At 42.9% G+C, this 12,777-nt stretch overlaps 1 long non-coding RNA gene across 2 annotated transcripts in view; it reads left to right on the forward strand.

Moving 5' to 3' along the window:
* The window catches only part of LOC111750714 (uncharacterized), a 37,088-nt gene that overhangs the window by 2,510 nt on the left and 21,801 nt on the right, over positions 1–12,777 (forward strand). Inside the window, exons 2-3 of one of the 2 annotated variants that reach the window (XR_002785800.2) lie at positions 1,720–1,760; positions 3,693–3,755. This is a non-coding gene — a long non-coding RNA (uncharacterized LOC111750714). The remainder of the gene's footprint in view (positions 1–1,719; positions 1,761–3,692; positions 3,756–12,777) is intronic. The other variant, XR_010318735.1, reaches the window with a different exon arrangement.

Raw genomic sequence — 12,777 nt, forward strand, 5'->3', positions numbered from 1 at the left:
GATGTCAGCACTCATCTGTCAGTTTGTCATACAGTGGTAGCTTGAGTGTTGCCATGATGATGAAAGCTACACCACTGGTATTTCACAGACCAGCAGAGTCACTCATGGTAGACAGGTTTCAGCTGAGCTTCCAGACTAACACAGGCTAGGAAGAAAGGCCTGGTGATCTACTTCTAAAAATAAGCCAATGAAAACCCTATGGATCACAACCGAGTATTGTCTGATATAGTGCTGAAAGGTGAATCCCCTAGTTTGGAAAACCGAAAAAGAAATCCATTGCTGTCAAGTCAATTCCAACTCATAGCAACCCTGTAGGACAGAGTGGAACTGCCCCATAGGGTTTCCAAAGATGTAAATCTTTATGGAAGCAGACTGCCACACCTTTCTCCTGCAGAGCAGCTGGTGGGTTCAAACCACCAACCTTTCAGCTAACAGCTGAGCACTTAACCACTGTGCCACATAGCTCCCTCCTAGTTTAAAAGGCACTTAAAATACACAGTGGCTTTAACAATGGACTTAAGCATGTCAGTGATTATGAAGATGGTGTAGGACTGTGCAGTGTTTGGGTATTTTGTACATAGGGTCACCATGAGTTGAAGGTGACTCCATGTCGACTAATGACAACACATGGAGGATGGGCAAGTAGGAAAGGCTTCAGAGAAGAGGTTAACCTTGATCCGTATTGAAATATCAGCAGGGATGCTCTAGGCAAACATGGAAGGGCAGGAGTGAGTGCTGAGTTGGGTTTCAGGAGTGTGGGGAGACTAGAGGGTTGGTTTGTAGGAATATTCCATACAGAGGAGTCTGTATGAGAAAGTAGAAGGAGGTATGAAAGAGAATGGCTTGTTTGGGAAACTGCAAACAGTTCCACATGGCTAGATCTTAAGGGGTGATATTACACGGTGAGAAATAAACCTAGAGAAGTAAGCCAGGACCACATCTTTTGAGTCTGCACTGCTGACCATTTGCTTCCAGGGATGAAGCCCTGCACCCTGTGGCCTCTCTATCCCTGTCCCAGACCTCTACCTCTCCACTGGTCCTTTGTGTACCTTAATTGCCAAATGCAGAATATTTGGGATTCCCTGAATTCTTCAGGCTCATCAGTTCTTCCTCTATCAATGTTGCACTCTACCAGCCATGCCACCATGGATATGACCTTGTTCCCTGGAGGTCTGCAACCTCCCAGAGCTATGTACAGAAACATCATCCAAGTGGGTTTTTCTACCACACTTTCCTCTCTTTGGATCTTTCTGTACTTACCTGACTTCTCAGTAGCCCTCGCCCAAAACATCCTCTTCCCTTGGCTTCTGTCAACTCTTATCCACTGGGTTTTTCCTGCTTCTCTGTTGCTTCTTCTCAGCTTTCTTTGTAGGCTTTTTTTTCTTTGGCATTCCATGAATGTTGGAGTTAGCCTTGATTCTGTTCTTGCTCTTTTCTTGTCTCTATGCATTCTCCCTGGGTAACTTCCCTCATTTTCATGGATTCAATTACTATCTTAAGTTGATGAGTCTTGAAAATCTGTATTTCCTGTGCAGCATTTCTCCTAAGCCTCCTAAGCACCTAGAACTCACCTTGCTGAAATGGACATTTTAAAAATGGCTTTATCAAAGGACAATTTATATGCCAGAAAATTATCATGTTTTAAGTGATTTTTAGTAAATTTACGGAGTTGGGCAACCATAACCACTATCTAGTTTTAAAACATTTCTATCATTCCAGAGATCCCTCATGACTGTTTGCAGTCACTCCTTGTTCTCCAGGTAACCAATAATCTTCTTTATGTCTTATAAAAAAAAAAAATAGATTTGCCTTTTTTGGACATTTCATATACGTGGAATCACACAGTATATGATTTTTGTGTCTGACTTCTTTCACTTAGCATAATGTTTTTGTGGTTTATCCATATTATAGCATGCGTTAATCAGTACTTTACTCCTTTTTATTGCCAAATAGTATTATATTGTCTGGATACAAATATTTTTAGTTCACCTGCCAGATTATAGACATTTGATGATTTCCACTTTTTGGCTATTATGAATAATGCTGCTGTGAACACTGGCATGCAAGTCTTTGTGTGAATATATGTTTTAATTTCTCTTGGGTTTATACCCAAAAATGGCATTGCTAGGTTGTATAGTAAATTTATGCTTAACTTTTTAAGAAACAGCCAAAATGTTCTCCAGTGACCTTGTTATTTTTTAGACACAACCTCCTAGTGATCTCTATTTTAATCAGTGGCTTCACCATCCATCCAATTAATAATCCAGTCCTCTGTGAGTTCTCCCTCTCTGTATCCCCACATCCCATTAATTTCTGAGTCTAGTCAATTTCACCTCTTAAGTATCTCTACAACCATCTCCACATCTTCACTTTCACTGTGAATGTCCTAACTCAGGCCACCACTATTTTCTGCTGTAGTAACTGCCTCACTCTTTTCTCTGTGCATCTCACTTTCTCTAATCCATTTATTAAAAAAAAAAAAAAGATTGTGAAATATTTGCTATGCACAAAAGAATATATGAAAACAAATAATTTATGAAGCCTAATAATAATACGGAAGCCTTGCGAGCCCACCATCCCACATAAGACATGGAACGTTGTTATCACTGTGGAAGTTCCCTGTGGGCTTTACCCCCAATTCTCCTTCACGCTACAGCAGATCAATGCATTTCATCAAAGCTGACATACCTATGGCCAATAACTACATGAAAAGATGCTGAGGATGCGGAGAAATTGGAAACCTCAGGTATTGCTGGTGGGAATGTAAAACAGTGCAGCTGTAGAAAACAGTTTGGCTGTTCCTCAAAAAGTTAAACATAGAATTACCTTATGACCCAGAAATTGCACTCCTAGGCATATAGTCAAAAGACTTGACAGCAGCAATTCAAACAGACATTTTCGTACCAGTGTTCATTGCAGCACTATTCACAATAGCCCAAAGCTGGAAACAACCCAAATGTCCATCAACAGAGGAATGAATAAACAAAATGTGGTATCTACATACAATGGAGTATTATTCAGCCATGAAGAGAAATGACATTGTGATGCATGTTACGACATGGATGAACCTTGAAAACATTATGCTGAGTGAAATAAGTCAGACACAAAAGGACAAATATTTTTTATATATTATTTTTTTTTTATGATTCCACTTATATATGAAATAAGAAGTAAATACACAGAGACCAAAGTTTACTAGTGATTACTAGGGCAAGTGGGAGGGGGAGGGAGACTTACTGCCTAAGCTGCACTGAGTTCCCATTAAGGCTGATGGGAAAATGTGGAAATGGGTAGTGCTGATGGCTGCACAACATGGTGAATGTAGTTAAGGCCACTGAGTGTGCACGTGAAAACGGAAGAAATGTCAAATGATGTATGTATATCATATATATCACAATAAGAAAACAGGGAGGGGGAATGCATTGAGCCTTGTGTGTCAGACTTGTTGGAGCTCTATATCAGTGTTCTGAAAGAGTGACGGTACCTGAGAAAATGAAATGTTTAGCATGAGCATAGGGGATACTTTTTCTTTTTAGATTCTTAATTTTTCCCCATATACTGTCATTACAAAAAAATACAAAAGAAAAAAAGAAACTACTACAAAAACATTCAAGGGCTTGTCAATGCGAGAAAATCTAAAGACTGCATCCCGGGGCCTGGCTGAACCAGTCTTTCTCCCGTCTCCTTCACAGCTATGGGGATGGAGTGAGATTACACAGGCATAAAAGGAATCCCCTGCACGATCTCCAAGATGGGTAAGAAATACCTAGCTTTACCTATCACAAAAGTAGGATTTGGAAGTTTGAGGGTGGCTCGGCCCTGTGTCCTGAGGTGTGGGGAGAAACCTGTGACATAGGAGGTACTTTCGAGAAGCATGCAGATCTGAAGGAGGTTTTGATTTTGAGGACAGGAATGAGTTAAGGTTTCGCCTGAATGTTTTTGAGGATTTCTTCTGTGCCAGGCACTGTACTAGTCTGAGCATGTTTTCAGCTAGTGGTCCAATAGGGAGTGCAAAGACAGAAGTGCTGGAGGGGATGGATTATGTAGTGCTATTCTAGATGACATGGCACATTACTCTGGAATAGGGGACCACTTCTTTTGAGACTACCAAAAAACCAAACCCGTTGCCGCCCAGTCAATTCTGACTCATAGGGACCCTATAGGACAGAGTAGAGCTGCCCCATAGGGTTTCCAAGGAGCAGCTAGGGGATTTGGACTGCCAGCCTTTTGATTAGCAGCAGAGCTCCTAACCACTGAGCCACCGGGCTCATCTTTGGAGACTAGAGGAAATAAAATAAGGGTGCGTATTGAACCCATGACTTCTTCCAAATTCAGTGACCTTTTTAGCCTAACCTGTTTCCTCCACTTTTGGAAGGCAGATGACTGTGGCTTCTCCACCCATCCATGTCTCTTAGGGGAGGGTGAGGAAGGAGGTGGGAATTGAAACCTTCACTGTCTCCTCTTCCTCGGTCTTGACTGCAATATACCTCTCATTCTCATTTCTGCCTCATCTGGCTCCCTCCTGATCTTTATATATCTTACCTTTAAGGCAAGAAAATCTCTCCCAAGTTTAATTTTCCATTTTATGTATAATGGGAGGGCTCATGAAGTTCACGGCTTGGAAATGGCCCCAGAAAGTGACCTAAACAGGAACCTATGGAGAATTTCCAGGCTTAAGACACTAAGGATTTTAACAGACTTTTGCCAGCAGAGGGAGCCCCAGGGTTGGGAGAAAAGGCTCAGACTGAGGGGGGCATAAGGCTGCAAAAATAGGGCTTCCTTTCTGACGATGTTTTCAGTAATCCAGAGGAATTTATGGGTTAAGATAAACCAAAAACGAAACTGATTGCTGATGAGCCAATTTCGACTCATACTGACCCTATAGGACTGAGTAGAAGTGCCCCTTACGGTTTCCAAGGAGCTGGTGGTGGATTCGAACTGAGAACCTTTTCGTTAGCAGCCAAGGTCTTAACCACTGTACCACTATCAGGGCTTCTAAATTAAGATAAAAGAGGGAGGGAGTGAGGAAGAGAGCCTCATAGTCTACTATCATACATGGAACGGTTATATATGTATAAACATGTAACAGCCCCTCCCTTGCCCATAACCCCACACACCACAGTTTGTGCTCAACAGAATCATTTGGGGAACTAAAAGGGCAGATTCCTGGGCCACACCAAGGGTTGCTGAATCAGAATCATCCAGGGGGACCCAAGAACCTGTATTTTTCTAAAGCTCCCCAGGTGATTATGAAGCAACCTGCTGATAGGCATACTGCTGCTCTAGGTGAGTAGGTAAATACTTTAACCTGTTTGAGACTTGATTTAATGGCTCCAGGCATGAACATGTTGACTGGTGGCTAAAATGTAATCTCTGGGAGATGGTTGTTATGATGAAGCTGTTCCTCTTTTTTTTTTTTAGTCTTATTTTTATGAATATAATACAGGAATTCAAATGATACAAAAATGAGTATAGTGAATAAACAGCAATCCTTGTTCTTCCCTTCCTCACCCTACTCTGGCTCAGAGGCAATCACCTCCAAATCTAATTTTTCCCCCTGGGAATCAACTCCCCATTTTTAAACAATACGCTTGTCATGGATTGAATTATCCTCCCCACCCCCCCCCCCCCCGCGCCCACCAAATGTGTGTATCCAACTGGACTAAACCAAAAGCTAAGAAGTTTCCTGAATACAGCCAAACACTTTCAAGGCCGGAGTAGCAGGAACAGGGGTCTGGGGACCATGGTTTCCGGGGACATCTAGGTCAACTGGCATAACAAAATGTATTAAGAAAACATTCTGCATCCCATTTCGGTGAGTGGCTTCTGGGGTCTTAAACACTAGCAAATGGCCGTCTAAGATGCATCGATTGGTCTCAACCCACCTGGAGCAAAGAAGAATGACGAACACCAAGGACACAAGGTAAATATGAGCACAGGAGACAGAAAGGGCCACATAAACCAGAGACTACATCAGCCTGAGACCAGAAGAACTGAATGGTGCCCAGCTACCACTGATGACTTCCCTGACAGAGAACACAACAGAGAACCCCTGAGGGAGCAGAAGAGCAGTGGGATGCAGACCCCAAATTCTTGTAAAAAGACCAGACTTAATGGTCTGATTGAGACTAGAGGGACCCCTGAGGTCCCAGACCCTCTGTTAGCCCAAGACAGGAATCATTCCCAAAGCTAACTCTTCAAACAGGGATTGGACTGGGCTATAAGACAGAAAATGACGCTGGTGAGGAGTGAGCTTCTTGGCTCAAGTAGACACATGAGACTATGTGGGCAGCTCCTGTCTGGAGGTGAGATGAGAAGGCAGAGGGGGACAGGAACTGGTTGAATGGTCATAGGGAATACAGGATGGAGAGGTGGAGTGTGCGTCTCATTAGGGGGAGAGCAGCTAGGAGGACATAGCAAGATGTGTACAAGTTTTTGTATGAGAGACTGATTTGATTTGAAAACTTTCACTTAAAGCACTATTAAAAAAAAGAAGTGTGTGTATCAGTTGGGCTGGGCCATGATTCCAGGTATTGTGTGGTTTTCCTATATGCTGTAAATCCTGCCTGTGTGATGTTAATGAGGGAGGATGGATGGCAGTTGTGTTAGTGAGGCAGGACTCAGTCTACAAGATTGGATTGTGTCTTGAGGCAATCTCTTGAGATATAAAAGAGAGAAGTGAGCAGAGAGACAGGGGGACCTCATACTACCAAGAAAGCAGTGCTGGGAGCAGATCATGTCCTTTGGGCCTAGGGTCCCTGCACAGAGAAGCTCCTAGCCTGGGGGAAGTCTGAGGAGAAGGCCAACAGAGAGACAGAAAGCCTTCCCTGGAGCTGATCCCCTGAATTTGGACTTTTAGCCAACTTTACTGTGAGGAAATAAATTTCTCTTTGTTAAAGACATCTACTTGTGGTATTTCGGTTATAGCAGCACTAGATGACTAAGACACACTGCTATTTCTTGATTTCGTGATTTTAGAAATTATTTATTGATTTTCCTACTGTGGAATATTAGGATTTTATCTTCTTACAACACACAAAAACACTCATTCTCTTCCTTCTCAATTCCTAACGCTGTTGCATCACGATTTCTCATTAAATCAGTAATCAGTGTTCACATTATAATGACTGGTTGTTGACAGCTGATCAATATGGTGACTGCATTTTTTCCTATACCTCCCCCCCTCCACCCCAGGCTTAATACTTATCTCAGTTTTGTCTGTTTGCTTACTTAGTTGTCCGTGTTCTTCAAACCATGACAAGACCTATAAAACTCAAATAAATAGGCAAAATTAATTGGATAACCTCTCAGTTTTTTATTTTCTTGTGGACACCTGTCTGGGGCCCTCAGCCTTCTCTTCCATTCTGGACCAGGAATGCGAAGGCCTATTATCTGGGGATGCCCCTTTGCCATCCACCAGTGACCTATTTTTCTGTCTTGGTTTACTTCCTCTTGAGGAAGCTTTCTGAGACTTTGTGTGCAGGGGTGATATTAACATTTTTAACAGCTTTACATGGGCAGCAACCAGTCAGACCCTGGCCATGTAAAACCAGTGTGGCAGCTCTGGGGAGCCCTGCCTGCTGGTCCTTATTTACCCTGCCATGGCTGCTGGTTTGGCTGGGTGCAGATTTCTAGATTGGAGATTATTTTCCCTCAGAGTTGGATGACATTGTTGTTTTGCCTTACAGTTTCTAGCTTCCAGGGTTCCTACTGAGAAGCCCAGTTGCTGTTTGGATTCCCAATTCCTGATTCGAGAACTGCTTTTTTCTCTCTAGAACTTTTGGGATCCTTTTATTCCTAGGGTGCTAGCATTTTCAGTGAAGTACTTTGGTGAGAGCCTTTTTAGTTCATTGTGTCAGGCACTCACTGGGTTCTTTCTGTATGGGAATTCGGATCTTTCATTATGGAACATTTTTGAGGAATTATTATTATTTGGCTAATAATAAATGCCCTCCATTTTCTCTGTGCTGTCTTTTTGAAATTCTCATTGGAAGGTGTCGTAGTTCCTGGATGGATCCTTTAAGTTTCTTACCTTTTTTGTCTATTTTTTACCTCTTTCCCTTTTTGTCCTACATTCTGGGAGATTCTCTCAATTTTACCTTCCAGTGCTTCAATTTAAATTTTAAATTTCCAGCCGTACTTTTGTTGGTTGTATCTTTCTTGTTCTTTAATATATAGATATTCAAGTTGGCATCCTGATCTTAATTCATGGGTATACTATCTCCCCTAATCCCTGGGGGTGGGGTGGGGCAGGGGGACTGATATTGCTCTGGTTGCTCTCGCTGATGATTTTCTGCTCTCTGGAGTACATCTGTTTCAGTGTCAGAGACTTTCATCCCATGTCTGGGGATCCTTGGCAACCACTCCTTGGCTGTTGGAAGGTTTGTGTGTGAGGAAAGGGCTTGCCAGTTAGTTATTGGACTCTCCTGGAGGATAATCTACAGGGTTCTGGCAGTTTCACTGGGGGACCCCAAACGCAGTGTCGGTAGTCTTCTCTTTGATGGGGTACTTTCTATAGGGACCCACCAAACCCAGTGCCATCGAGTCGATTCCGACTCATAGTGACCCTACAGGACAGAGTAGAACTGCCCCATAGAGTTTCCAAGGAGCGCCTGGCAGATTCGAACTGCTGACCTCTTGGGTAGCAGCCGTAGCACTTAACCACTATGCCACCAGGGGAGGAAACCTTAAATCTTCTGCTCGGTGCCAAGTGTGGGATAGGGTGGGTAGAGGGGGTATAAGTTGTTATTTTGTGTTCTGGGAGATGAGCCGGAAAAAGGGACTGGGGAATCTCTTTTTTCGGTATGGAATCTTTCTCTAATTCCTCTGTTTCAAGCTCTGTGCCTAAGCCCAGCCTCTGCTGTGCTGGGTGTCCCTGAGCCTGGTGCCTCTTAAATCAGCTTCTCCAAAAAAAGAAACTTTCCTTCCCTAGTTGGAGTAGCTGTGGAGAGCAAGGGAGGAATCTGGAGTGTCTCCTCCTATTGTCAGCCCCATTCCTCCCCGTTTTCTGAGTTTCGGATGTCCTAATCCCTGCGACTCTCCTGGGCCCTGTGGCTTCTTGTTGGAGTCCCATCGTGGGCCCTTGGGCTTATGACTCTACCATTTACTTTCCATCTTTGAAAAGGGTGTTGACATCTCTCATCTGCTGCTGGCTCCTATCCTGTTCTCTTTGTCCTTGTGGTTTAGAACATGAAAATTTTTCTACTGTGATCAGTATGTTTTGTGAGGAAGCAGACATAACTATGTTTGTTCAAACTGCATGTCTAACTGTAGATATTGCTTTTGAGTGGCCTGTCAGGCTTGAAAGGAGGGGAAGCTTATAACAGTGACGTATTCTATATCTCCCCAAGTTACCCAAGGGCCAAGAGCTTGGAAATGAGACTTTTCATTAAATCATTTTGATGCAAGGAAACGAAAGGCAATATTTCATTTGTTCATTCATTTTTTTCAAAAGTTTATTGAGCACCAGTAGTATAGGCCCAGAATTGTGCTAAGCACCAGAAATAGAAACACTGAGTTATGTTTGGAATCTGCCTTCCAAGAGATTGTAATAAAAGGAAATATAAGGAAGGCAGGCAAGTAAATTATAACTGACAATAATGTGACAGATGCTGTAATACGGGTAAGCACAGGGTGCCCTGGAAGCCCAGAGTGGGCCATCGAAATCAGCCCAGGATAGCAGGAAAGCCTTCTTGGAGGAGGTGACCCCTGAGCTAAGTTTTGAAGGATATGGAGATGATGGAGTTGGGGGGAAGGGCATTCTAAGCAGAGGGAACTGCGTGTGTTCAGTTAAGGAGTCCAGAAATAGCAGAACATGGCAGAGGAACCTCAAGTAGATTAGAATAGCTGGAGCAAGAGTCCATGTCAAAGAGGGTGCTGAGTGAGGGAGCAGTGTCTGAGCTATAAATACCCACATTAGCCCAGGAGGTGATCCTGGCCTTCTAGCAAGAGATCCAGAAATCACATCCAGAAATAATAATATCTGTGTGAATTTGAGCACACTTTAAAAAATCTCAGTTGTAAAATGAGAATAACGAGCAGACTATATAATGAGATGAGTTACATAAAATGCTGATCAGTGGGTAGGAATGTAAAATATTTTAGTTCTATCCTGATGAACCTGTCTTGAATTCTTCCCCTACTCCTTAAAAACAAACAAACAAACAAAAAATCAAACCCTATGCTGACTCATAATGACCCTATAGTGACCCCATCGGACAGAGTAGAACTGCCCCATAGGGTTTCCAAGGTGCCGCTGGTAGATTCGAATTGCCAACCTTTTGGTTGGCAGCCGAGCTCTTAACTACTGCACCACCACTACTGCACCACCAGGGCTGCCCAATAGTTAAGCTTTTCCAGAATCTGTTATATAATTATTAGATGACTACTCCTTAGTCATCTAATAATTATATAACAGATTCTGGAAAAGCTTAACTATTGGGAAAATCTTTTTCTTCTTTCCATTTCTGCCATGCAAGGATTACTTGAGCATCTTTTTAACTGAATATTTTAGTTAATCAGCAGATTATGAGCTCTTGGGGGCCTGAAGTACCTTCCTGTCAAGCTTGGCTGGTTTCATGAAAGGCCTGAGTTGGGCCGGGAGAGCTTAGTTTCAGCCTCTCCTCTACTGCTGACATACATGGGGCCATGGACAAGGCCCTTCACTTGTCTTGGCTTCCATTGCTTCACCAGGCAAACAAGAGAAATTAAATTAGATCGTCTTTAAGATTTGTTCCAGTTTGGAAATTTCATGCAGGGAGCTTTTAAACAAACCAACAAACCCATTGCCATTGAGTTAATTCCGACTCATGGCGACAATATAGGACAGAGAAGAACTACCCCTTAGGGTTTCCCAGGAGCAGCTGGTGTATTCAAACTGCCGACCTCTTGGTTAGCAGCCATAGCAAGCCTTTAGCTGTACTAAATTAGCATAAAGAAAGAGCTAGGACTTTTGGATTTTATTTTTATACCATACCTAAGAGGGAAAGGCAATTCCTTTCACATGTTGTCAATCAAGCACAAAGTGAGATTCTTCCATCTCTCCTTACCTCTCCCACCCTCATTTCCGCTCCCAACCCTGATTTGCTCACACAATCCCCTTTGGGGGTTGTATATTTCATATATATATATATACACACATATTTCACATACATGTATCAAGCATGTCCTTCCGATATTGTTAAGCACTGTTGGAAAAGTTGGAACAACAGGACTCTGAAAAGCCAGCTGTTGTGAAAACACATCATCATTTTCTATAGACGCTTTTGGAAGCAGAGTCTAACTATTTAAATCCCTCTGAGTGACTCGATCAGTAAACTGGAACCCTCTGGATGGTACTGTCTATTGAGAAGGTTTGGGTAAATGGTGGGGGTGGGCAATGGTATTTCCTGCTCCTTTTAGGGTTTCTCTAACTCCCTAATTTGAAAGAAGTGCCTTTAAATTCTGTCTGAGCAGGCCCTTTAAGGCTTGGAAGGTCAGTATCCTGGGCAGCCAGGCTGGACCGGGATTAATGGATAGGTGAACAGCATATGAAGAATTTGATTGACAGCTTTAGGCTCACCTTGGTCCATTGAACAAGACTTCTTGAGATAAAATGAATCTTTCTCAAAGCTCCAGATCTCAATATTAATAGTATTAAACTACCTGATGATTGGATGCAAAATGCAAATATTACCACTCTTAGCAATTCACAAGATACAGCAGTTTGTGTTTTGTCATCGGTTTAAAGCTGATTGTAGAAAAATGCTTACGATGTGCAGTCTTTGTACGATTTCAAAAGAACACAAAGACATTACTACAATCTTTGCAACTTTCTTGTTCCAACTCAACATTCTGTCCCAAAATGATCAGAATGCTCTCCGTGTCAGTAACAGACGCCCAACTCCATCTGCGTCTTATCATCTCTTTCCTCTTACACATCTGAAAGCTGTTGGGGCGTTTCTTTTTGTGTTTTGACCAGCATTTGACATTGAATTCCCTCCTTAGCCCAACCCTTCAGTTCATTCCAATAGATTCATTATTTCAACAGCAAATTTTGAGGACCTACTCTGTCCTAGGCCCTGATAAAAATAGTGATGCTATTTTATATGTGATTTAAAAAATTCTTACCTTGAGGTTTCAACCAAGTTTTACTTCTTTTTATTTATCTCCTTTTCCTTCTTTTTTCTCTCTCTCCCTCCTCTTCTCCCTTCCTGCTGTTTCACCTCTCTCTTCCCCTGCGGTTTTCTACTCTTTAGGGAGCGGCAGGATTTCCTGCTCAGAAGTTGGTTGGTTTCTGGGAGGAGTCAGAAGACCTGATTTGGGACTGAAACCAGCTGGTCTGCCACCTGATACAAGACGGTGAAACGCTAAGAAGAAGGTCCTTATGCTAGGACAGAATTTGTAGCCAGCAACCAGAGGCAGCTGCTGGGGGAACCCCTAAGAAAAGAGAATGGGCCAATCCTGGAGCCAGGCATCAAGGTTCCCCAAAGCACAGAGGAACCTGTAAGGCAGGCCAGGACAGGAATGCTTCAAAGTGGTCCTGGTTGCCCTGGAGACTTATCTGTTACTATCTTGCCCTCAACTTGGGAGAGGCATACCTGGTGGGGAGAGCCCCTTTCCCACCCTTAGCAATTGTTCATTCTTGGATTCTGGCTTTTTCTCAAAGGAACGTACTGAAACAAGAATTGAGTTTGGGCAGGTTTTCCCTCCCCACCAGGAGTGACTCTAGTGATCCAGTGTATTCTGTGAGGCCTGCATCTCCACGAAGTTTCTCCAATTATAAACTGCTTAGGAAAT

Source organism: Loxodonta africana, chromosome 20 (genome assembly GCF_030014295.1).
Source record: "Loxodonta africana isolate mLoxAfr1 chromosome 20, mLoxAfr1.hap2, whole genome shotgun sequence".
NCBI classification, from domain to species: Eukaryota; Metazoa; Chordata; class Mammalia; order Proboscidea; family Elephantidae; genus Loxodonta; species Loxodonta africana.